We start from the raw sequence: 11,091 nt of genomic DNA on the forward strand, positions 1-11,091 counted from the left end.
GATTTGAGATCTCACAAGGGTAAACATGGCCGCATGATCTTCTTGAAACACATTACTTTGTGAAAATCTACATCTATCACTCTTAATTAAAATATTGAAGTGATTCCATATAGGACCCTTGTTTTTGGTAGCTATATCATTCGTAGCAGATAGTGATGCTTTAGAAACTAGTTGCCTTAGGCTACACAATCCTTCTTGTTGACAAAATTAAGACTTGGTATGGACAAATGTTTTTGAAACAATAGAATCTTGAACTCTTGTGGCTTTGGTACTCAAGATAAACTCCGCTATAATACTAGAATTACCCACCATATCAATACCTTTGCATATGTGTGTGATACCTTTAAATATTTTCCAAAATCTTTGTAGAGTGTACCCAAAATTGGAAGAGCCTCAGTATAAACATGTCCCAACTCTATTGCCTCTAGAGACTTCATAATTGCATATTCAACCTCCCCAAAAGCTTGTACAATTGGCTTTGGTACTCAAGACAAAGTCCACTATAATCCTAGAATTACCCACCATATCAATACCTTTGCATGTGATACCTTTAAATATTTTCCAAAATCTTTGTAGAGTGTATCCAAAATTGAAAGAGCTTCAATATAATCATGTCCCAACTCTATTGCCTCTAGAGACTTCATAATTGCATATTCAACCTCCCCAAAAGCTTGTACAATTTGCATGAATCATTGACAAAGTCTACATCTAGGAAGATAGCCTTTTGCAAAGCTCCCTTGGCCACCTTATACTCACCAATCTCAAGAAAAGCATTCTCTCTTGTCTTAAAAAAAGAAACAAAATTTTTTGTGTACCTGCTTGTGATTCCATGCAATTTACATTGGCAAAAAATATGCTTTAAAAATGGATTTCATGCTCAATCACACATGATTTTGAGAAGAAGTGCAAAGTTAGAATCCATGCCATGGAATCACATAATCAATGCAATACATTAAAAGATGAATGCATTGAAAAAAATTTGCCTAGCCTATCTAGAAGTGATATTGCATCATGTAAAATGCAAACACAATTCCTTCATTAAAAATTTCCCCCTTATCCTCACCTCTCATCCCTTAATGAAAGAAATAATTGTTGCACTTTGCTCCACCCATCCAAATCTCAGAAATACCAAAAAACTAATAGTCCTCAAGATGTTGACCAAAAAGGTAACCCATCTCACAATTGGAGGAGTGCTTCATGATCCTGAAACTCACCCAATCACCTTTTCCACTCATCTTAAAGTTCTTAATTCAGTGATGAATATCTCAACTCTCATGCGTGCAAAGAACAATGTGTGCACAATAATGAAGGGTGCTCTCTCAAGTGCACATGTATTTAAGATTTACTGCATATAGTTATTGTGAGCATCATGTTGTGCTAGTGCTCAATGATGGTGTAAATAGTGCATTAATCCAACCCATGGTATGAAATTGAAGAATATTAGGCAATGACCCTTGAGTATAGTGCATCCAACAAGTGCAACATTAAATGCTCGTGAATCCATATAATCTTTGTGATGTGGAAAGATATCGGGCAATAACGTATGCCTAATTTAGGATGTCTAGTAGCTATCGACAAAATCCAACTCCAATCTATCTAAGAAAACACATATCTTGACCAAGATAATTAAGTTCTTAAGCAAAAAATGTAAAAAATCTATCATAGTCTAGGAAAATAAAAAATATGTAGCTAAAAGACAATAAGACAAACAATTACGCTAACAACCAGGCATAAAAAATCTTACCTATCTGATGTTTTACTAGGGGTTTTCAGTTTACACAACAAGGCATGATGTATTTAGCCATCCCTCTAGTCTATTATCATTTATGTGTAGTAGTAACCTTCATAAAGTGATGGTACATCAATCAACCATTCAATTTCCTCATCCTTTTGCTCGTCTCCAGCCTGCTCTTTCAATTTAATAATAATCAATCCTTTTGCTCATCTCCAGTCTGCTCTTTCAATTTAATAATAATCAATCTTGATACATAATTTTTCAATCTATACCCATTGAATCCTTATTTATGTGCTTTTCCATCTAAGTCTTCTAATGCATAAGTTCCATTTTTGTATGTTTCAGTCACTCTAAATGGTCCCTCCCATTTAGTCTAAATTTTCTTTTGAAATATGTGATCCAACTTGCTATTAAATTTTAATACCAAGTCTCCTTTTTTAATGTTTTTGTTTTTGATTTTTTGATTAAAACTCAAGCTTCTTTTCTTGACTTCTTTCATAATAATCACATGCCTCTTGCTTGTTTAATTGTGCTTGTTACAATTGCAACAATCTCTCTTTCAAATAAATTTTCTCTTTATGCTTACTCAACTTTTCAAGCATCCTCAAAGTAGGTTTTTCTACTTCTATAGGCAATAAAACTATTCTTCAATAAACCATCTTATATGGAGAAAAGCTAATACTCTCTTTCTTGGATAAACGATAAGCACATAATACACTCAAAAGCTCAATATCCCAAGTTTGAGATCTTTTGTCATCTTTGACAACATCCTAATCGTCTCACCATTGAATGTATTTTTCAAGCTATTACATTGAGGATAATAAGGCAAATAAAATCGTTTTGTTATCTTCATTTTCTCATTAAGATAAACTATCAATTCTCCTTTGAAGCCCTATTAGATAAAATTTCTAAAGGTGTTCCAAACTTGTAGCATATGTCATCATATATAAATTTCCTCACATCAGCTATGATATTCTTAACTGCTTTCCAACGAGAAAGATAAGCAAGTGCAGTCAATATATAAATCTTTCCTCTTGAAGTATCTTGAAGTATGAGGTAAAGGACCACTTGCATATATTCCCCATTTTTCAAGAATGTTGTAAGCAATAATTGTCTTTCTTGTTTTTGGTTTTAGAAATTTCTTGCTCATTCTCTAACATTCATGACAAAACCTGGGGGATCAATGATTTACATCTTTATGTATACTTGGCCATATACACCCCTCATCAAGATTTTTTGGAGTGTTATTTTGTAGGTATAGTGTCCTCACAGGTCCCTCATGGTTACTTTCTAAAATATGATAAATTTCCTCTTTCGAAGGTACTCTTCTAAGAATCAAATCCACTCCTTTTGCAAATAGAATGTCATTCACTACTTTATACCTTCTAGCCCTTCTAAAAAACCCATAGTTTTTTTCTTTAGGTACTTGTCAAAATAAACTCTTCTTCCAACTCAAGTGTTTCTCTACCTTGATACAAAGGAAAATTTGCTTTGATAGCAAATAATTGACAAATTGCAACTTGAGTAGTATTATGAGCTTCGAGATTTTCTTCTTTGCTATGTGTTTCAGACTCCAAGCTTCAAAATGATTAGAATCTCTCCTGATTCTATTATACATTCTCTCAAGTTTGAAATTCTTGATTTGCTAGATTCTGAGAATTCACTTTACTAAAAGTAAAGTGTCACCTCTAATCCTAAATCTTCTAATTCCCATTCTTTAGCACATTGAAATAGCTGCTTGGAAAGTTTGCATATTCAACTCCATTGTTACTAGTAGCGAGCTAGTAGCCTCAAGTCCTACAATTTCCTTCCTTATCAAATTTCCCTATGGATCATAAACCACAATCCCACCTGATGATGCTTGATGTACCCTACAATAAGAACCATCAAATTACATTAAAAATTAGTTTTCGATCTCTAGTCTAGCCTCATTTTTGTCCCCAAAATTTTCTTTCAATAAAAATGAACTCCCCTTATAGGTCAGAAGGTATGCTATTGCTGCTTGAGTTGATTCCTCAACTTGGAATTTATGTTGAAATTCCTCAAGGTCAACAATTGACTCACATTTTTTTCCAACAACTCTTTTTACTCTACTAAATTAACTTGAGATCGTCCCATCAATTCTTTTAACACCTCTAGTTTCCCTTGTTCACCTTCTCCAATCATTATGTAATCTTGAACTTTTTTCATTTTTACATTTGATACTTGAACACTAGACTGTCTTTTTTCTTCTTTCTCATCTTCTTTTGTAGACTCTTCTTCTTTAGATGTTCCCTCATCTTTAAGAAAAAATAAAAGTCCCTTGTCTTTTGTTGTGGAAATGGTATTTTCTTTACCAAATATTTCCAAAACTCTAGAAAAATTGTATTTATTTTTATTTGACATATGAGTATCCTAGATTTCTCTCTAATTTTTTGATTCTATGTTTTTCTACAAGGTTTTAGCATTTTTTCTCCTTTTCCTTCATCTCTAATACTTTCTCCACTATTATTGATGAAATTTTCAGATTCAAATCACTTTCTAAACTCTCATCCTCACTATAATCTTCCTCTGTATTATCATTCTGATTCTCTTCTTCTTCTTCTTCTTCTTCTTCTTCATTATCATCTGCATTCACTAATTCTCTTCTCGATGCCATGCCGAATTTCCTTACTATTCCTCTTCAATCAAAATTCTTATGCTTCCTCTACCCAAATCTTATATAATTCCATCCTTTCTGAGCCAAGGTCTAATAAGAATAAGAGGAAAGGCCCCTAACCCTATTGGCATAACATGGCAAGTTATTTTCATGGCTACACCATAGACTTTAACCTCCAAGCCTTGAATTATTTCTTTGCATTTCACTTTATCATGATTTGCAAACCTAGTTTAAAATCCAAATCCCACAATTATTCAGAGACCAAACTCTTCTACAAAGACTTGAGTAACCACACTAGCTCGTGCTCCTCCATCTATATATGTCTCCCCCATATTTTGATTTTTATACCATGCATCTACAATATACCATATATCTAGTAGTCCTTTTACACTCAAAAATCTTATTGTTCCTCTCCTTCCTTCTTTTTCTTTTGGATTTACTAACTTTTTCCATTGTCCTCTTATTTTAGGACACAAATCTATTAATTGTGCAAAAGTTATATCTTTTTCCTACCCATCATATCTCTTCTCAAATCATAGTCATTTTCCCCTTCCTCTAAAGGAATGTCAGAAGCATGATAATGTTCTCTAGGTTTTCTCATTTTTTCTTCCCCATACTTTTCATTCTTCTCTCCCTTCTTTGCCACTCTCCCTCTTTCCTCACCATTTTTACTAGTTTCAGGCCCCTCTCTCTCTCTCTACATCTCTCCTCCTTTTGATTGCAGGTAGCATTACATCAACTATCTTATTTTTCTCACTCTTTTTTTCAACAAGGATACAATTTATGGTAGTCTTACCTTTCTCTTCCTCTGTTGGTCTTGGTGCTTGGGATGTAGAATGATCTCTAATTTCAATACCATAGTCATTGTATCTGTTTGAAAGATTTTGGGATAAACGATACATGTCTCCTCCTACTCTAGGTGAATAAGGATAATTTGTGCTTATATGTCCTATCTCTCTACAAGAATAACAAATCAATGGTTTCCTAAAATAACATGTTCTATTTTCTCCTCTTCCTCCTTCTATATTTTCTTGACTGGTCTATCCTGTAGATCTCCCATTACCTCCTCCCAAAGGTCTTCCTCTGAAAGCTTGCAACCTCATGTTTTGCAGTTGCCTAGATAGTTGATTTATATCCCAAGAGCTAGTTGAGCATTTTGTCTCTTGCTAATAGCTAATAATTTTGCTCACTCCCTTGGAAATTTTGGTCTTTAATTTCAACATTGGGTGCTTTAAAAGGTTCTCTCTTTTTTAGTTTCTCAAAATTTTTCTTTTTCAATTGCAATTATCACTACTCCCTCAAAAGTGCTTGGTTCCTTAATTTCTAGTTTAGTTCTTACCTCTTCTTGAAAAATTTTCACAAAATGTTTTACTTTAACATTTCAAGTGATCTCTCTCTTGTGCCTAGAGATGTGTTCCAACGATCCCAAAGTTAGGTTAATTGTAGGGTGAAAAATTCTATGGTCTAGTTTTTTTTTTGGGGAAACTTCTATTTTTCTCCAAAGAACTTGGGAACTCTCAATCTCTTTAAATCAATCAAGAAATGCCTCTTTGGTCGCTTCATACTCTATAAGGACTAGGAGATTTCTCAATCATAATTTTTTTTCATAATCCTCAAACCAATTTCTACATTTACCCAACAATTGAATATTTAAAATTTGTAGTTTCAGGGCAGGGTCTGTGACATGCCGAATTATGCATCCAAGCTCCAATTTTTGAGAAATTGTTGAGTGTTCTCTCCTTTTGAATAATGAAATCTAGAAAAAAAATTGGACATTGTAAATGGTCACTATCAATCAACCAAAAGTAAAAAACAAAGTCAATTTCGTCACTCTCAGCAGAGGGGCACTCAAAAAGATATCACACGAGCGATGATTGAGGATGATCCTCTCTCAAAATCCAAAGAGACAAGAGAAAAGTAGTGCTAGAAAGATGTGCAACTTTGTTTACGCAAAGAACTCAACTTAAAGAAACAACAAATACAAGACCAAATATGAACAAAATAATAATGCCTCTTGTAGCCACAAAACACACAATATATAAAACACACATTTTCATAAACAAACTTGAAGGACTTGAATTCAATATGAATAATTCTTTACACAAAGATTTTGATAAATAAAGATCTCCTACCTCTTCAATAAGAATAACTACTCGTAATAATCACATGATTCCTCTTTTGGCAAAATCTCCACTTCATAACATGTCTTAGACTTCTCATCTCCAACTTTAATTTGCATGTGACCCTCCTCCCTCCCTCAAGCACGACATGTTTTACTAAAACCTCAAAGCTTTTCTTTACATTTAGGCTTTTATAAGAAAGCAGTATTGCTCTTCTCTAATAATTTTTTTGACTTTTTTAAATCATAAGGTAGGCCGCCATAGGAATACGTTGAGCCATGATATATTAGAAAATGCAGGCCACCTTCAAGCAAAAGCATGAGTACTAATTGAGCAAAAGGAAATTCACGGTGTTACCCTGCAATAATGGCAGCTCCCTTCTATCTGTGTGATGTGCTTGAGCCCCAAGAGTTACAATGGCCACATCTCACTAGTATTTGCTACTAGCTTCCATCTACAGCATGAAAATGTGCTAGCCCTAGCTTCAACACGATGAGATGTTTTCCCAAAATCAAATAGGCATTTCCAAAAAAATTGCAAGTACAATCCATAGTAACACATAGATTGGCACCTCTAGTATTATGGCATGAAGAACATGGGTAGTAGAGCCAATCCATTAGCACGTCTTTTGATATTTATTTTGATCCACCTCCTTCATCACGTACCCCTAGATAATCCTAGTATTCATGATGAACCTCAAGTTCATGTCTCTTTTGAATAGTCCTTGGTGATGAATCTTGCCTCTGCTTGCACACATATCCATGGGGATTACATCTTATATGACCCAAAGAAGGGGGGTACCAGTTGGCAGCCATCCCCAAAGAATCACAAATAGTGGACAATCACAACTAAAATGCACTAATGATGCACCCCCATTGTCCTCATTCAATGGCCAATCCCATAGCCCTCCATAATGGAACCTTGGGCTATCAGGTGATTTGCTACTTGATATGCAACTAGGATCTCCCATATCACATGCAAAGAAGAAACTTCCTCCTCACATTGATCAATAACCAAACAACATGCATGATGCAAACCTACTCCTTATAATGATCTTTTCCAAGCATATTCGGTCTTATAGGCATAAGCTCCTCTCTAAAGGACTACATGCATGGAGATCAGTCCTGTAAGAAAAAAACACTTTCCACACTAACAACCCCCCCATTATCCTCCTTGAAGTCCATCCTCATTACATTAATAAGGAATATCCATGCATCAACAATATGAAAGAGTATACGATGTTTCAAAATCTTTCCTATCTTGGTTATCCAAAGCATTATAAAGTATCACTACTCCCTTGTGCAATTATCATGCTGTGATTTGAGATCTCACGAGAGAAAACATGGCCACTTGATCTCCTTGAAACATGTTACTTTGTGAAAAGCTATAGCCTTTAGCTCTTAATTAAAGCATTGAAGTGATTCCATATAGGACCCTTGTTTCTAGTGGCTATACCATTTGGAGCAGATAGTGATGCTTTATAATCAACTTGCCTTAGGCTACACAATTCCTCTTACTAACAAAAGTAAGACATGGTATGGAAAACTGTTTCTAAAACAACTAACTCTTGATCTGTTGTGGCTTTGGTACTCAAGACAAACTCCACTATAATCCTAGAATTATCCACCATATCAACACCTTTGCATATGTGTGTGATACCTTTAAATACTATGTAAAGTCTTTGTAGAGTGTACCCAAAATTGAAAGAGCCTCAGCATAATCATGTCCCAACTTTATTGCCTCTAGAGACTTCATAATTGCCTAATCAACCTTCTCGAAAGCTTGTGCAACTGGAATGAATCAGTGAGAAAGTTTACATCCAAGAAGATGGCCTTTTACAAAGCTCCCTTGGCTGCCTTATACTTACCAACCCTAAGCAAAGTATTGTCTCATGTCTTTTAAAAAGAAATGATTTCTCTAGTGTATAAGTGCGATTCCATGCAATGTGTCCTAGCAAGAAATATGCTTTGAAAATGAAACTTCGTGCTCAATCACACATGATTTTGAGAAGAAGTGCAAAGTTGAAATCCATGCCATACAATCACACAATCAATGTGATACACGAAAAGATGAATGCACTGAAAGAATTGTGCCTAGTCTATCTACAAGTGATAGGCATCATGCAAAATACAAACATAGCTCCTTCATTAACTTATGTTTCTTATCCTCATCTCTCATTACTCAGTGAAAGAAATAATTGTTGCACTCCACTCCACCCACCCAAATCTCATAAACAATCAAAAAGTAATGGCCCTTGAGATGTTGACAAAAAAGGCAACCCATCTCACAACTACAGGAGTCCTTCATGATCCTTGAACTCACCCAACCACCTTTTCCACTCATCCTAAAGTTCCTAATTTAGTGATGAATATTCGAACTCTGGTGTGTGCAAAGAATAGTGCGTGCACAATGAAGGGTACTCTCTTAAGTGCTCGTGCTTTATAAGATTTATTGCATATAGCTAAGTGGGCATCATGCCATCTTAATGCTCAACGATGGTGCAAAGAGTGCATTAACTCAACCCATGGCATGGAAGTAATTGAAGAAAATCAAGAGATGACCCTCAAGTGTAGTGCATTCAACAAGTGCAACGCGAAATGCTTGTAAACCCATAATCCTTGTGATATGCAAAGATATCATTAATAAAGTATACATGATTGAGGATGTCTAGTAGCTACCAACAAAATCTAGCTCCAATTTTTGTAAGAAAACACCAATCTCGACCAAGACAATCAAGTTCTCAAGCATAAAGGTAAAAAAAACAATGTAAAAAACTATCCTAGTCTAAGCAAACACAAAACATTTAGTTAAATAACAATAAGACAAATAATTACACAAACAACTAATTATAGAAAATATTATTTACTTGATGTTTTATTAGGGATTTTCAGTTTATAAAAATGTATGACAACGTCACAAGGCCATCATGCCTTAGATATCCCTACCACATTGTGGCTCACTCACACGATGTGTGTTGCGTTGCTCTAACTTGCACTTGAGTAACTTGGCACTCAGAGTCTCCAGATCATGCCACGAAAAGACTTTTGAGCTCATAGGTATCCACCTTCAACCATCTTGGACCATGGTGCCATGGAGGCAATACGGGTACATCCTACCTCTCCTCATGAGTCTCAACTCCACAACCAGTCATGTAAACTTGAACTTGAAGCAAGGGGCCGGATTGCCGTGACTGATCAAGAGCGAACCATGTGTGCTGGGAGACCAAAAGGATGGTTGCTCCACGTGGAATAGCACAACTATGGGGGGGGGGGAGAGAGAGAGAGAGAGAGAGCTACAACGTTTAAAAAGTAAAATTAAACTTACATCTTTCTCTAGCATTGAAGGAATATACATTTGGTTGAAGGAATATACATTTAAAAAAAAGTAAGTTTCTTTATTATTATTATTTTGAAAATAAATTTCTATTTTATGATAGATTCAAAATATGCTATTGAAGTATTTAGATTTATAATCATCTTATGCTTTTTATATATTGAGTTTTATTTTATACGTATCTAAATTTATGTGATATAATTTCAATATCTAATTTAATGTGTTTGATTAAAAGTGTGGTTGTAGTCTTGATAATATTTTAGTGATTTATATTTGATTATTAAAAAAATACAATAGTAATTATATTTTAATATTTTTAAGTATTAGTATATATATATATACATTATTTTTATTAAATTTTAGTTTTTTAAATTTAGTTTTAGTTCTTTTAAATGAGGGCCAAAAAGACTTCAAAAAGGCACTTGTAAGAAAGTGATTAATTTGGTAAATATTGAGGATTTAGAAGAATGAAACCTTCAAATTTTGTTACTAAGATGTGATTAATAAGAGAATATTTGGTTAATTGAATGAGTCAATCATTAATTATCCTTATCTTTTAATCCATGTCAAGGTCACCTTTTTGGCCATTTTTGTCTTGGAAGTTGAGAGATTTTGTATTTTCGAGATATTTGCACCAAAATCATGTTTGTTTGCTCCCATGTTTTCTTTTCACACACTATTCTCTTTTGCCATTTCTTTCTTTACACTTGCTTTCTATCACTATGAGACTCTTTTTTGTTTGATTTGCTAAAATGTTTAGCAATACCTCTTCAAGTAACACAGGCATAGACATACACACAAGTATAAACTTACCATTCAACTAGATCCAATTTATACACCTTGGAGAAGTATACATAATCGAGTATTGATAGATGATATGGAGGCTATCATATTGTGGATACAAGGAAAGAAGCATATAGATTTACGGGTGGATGAAAATATTTATCATGAGGACCCTTCTATAGGTAAATCTCCTCCTTTTTTCAATATTCATGGCTATAAAATATATGTTAGAGAAGGTTACAATAGAATGCTTGCCTATTGTATAAGGTTATGCTTTGGATCTTACACATATATGGTTCAAATGCATGAAATGAATGAAGCAATATTTTTGAGCTAACAAATAAGATTGAAGTTTTAAAAAATGCTAATCATTAGAAGACAAGCTAACCTGCTTTGAAAGAAACTCTTGTAGGATTCAGAGAGAGGAAGAGACTACTAAAAAATATAACCAACTTGTGTGTGAGAGAGTAAAGAAAATAAAA

The sequence above is a fragment of the Lygodium microphyllum genome, chromosome 7 (assembly GCF_053477565.2).
Source record: "Lygodium microphyllum isolate KBCC chromosome 7, Lygodium_microphyllum_v1.1.10, whole genome shotgun sequence".
In the NCBI taxonomy this organism is placed as follows: Eukaryota; Viridiplantae; Streptophyta; class Polypodiopsida; order Schizaeales; family Lygodiaceae; genus Lygodium; species Lygodium microphyllum.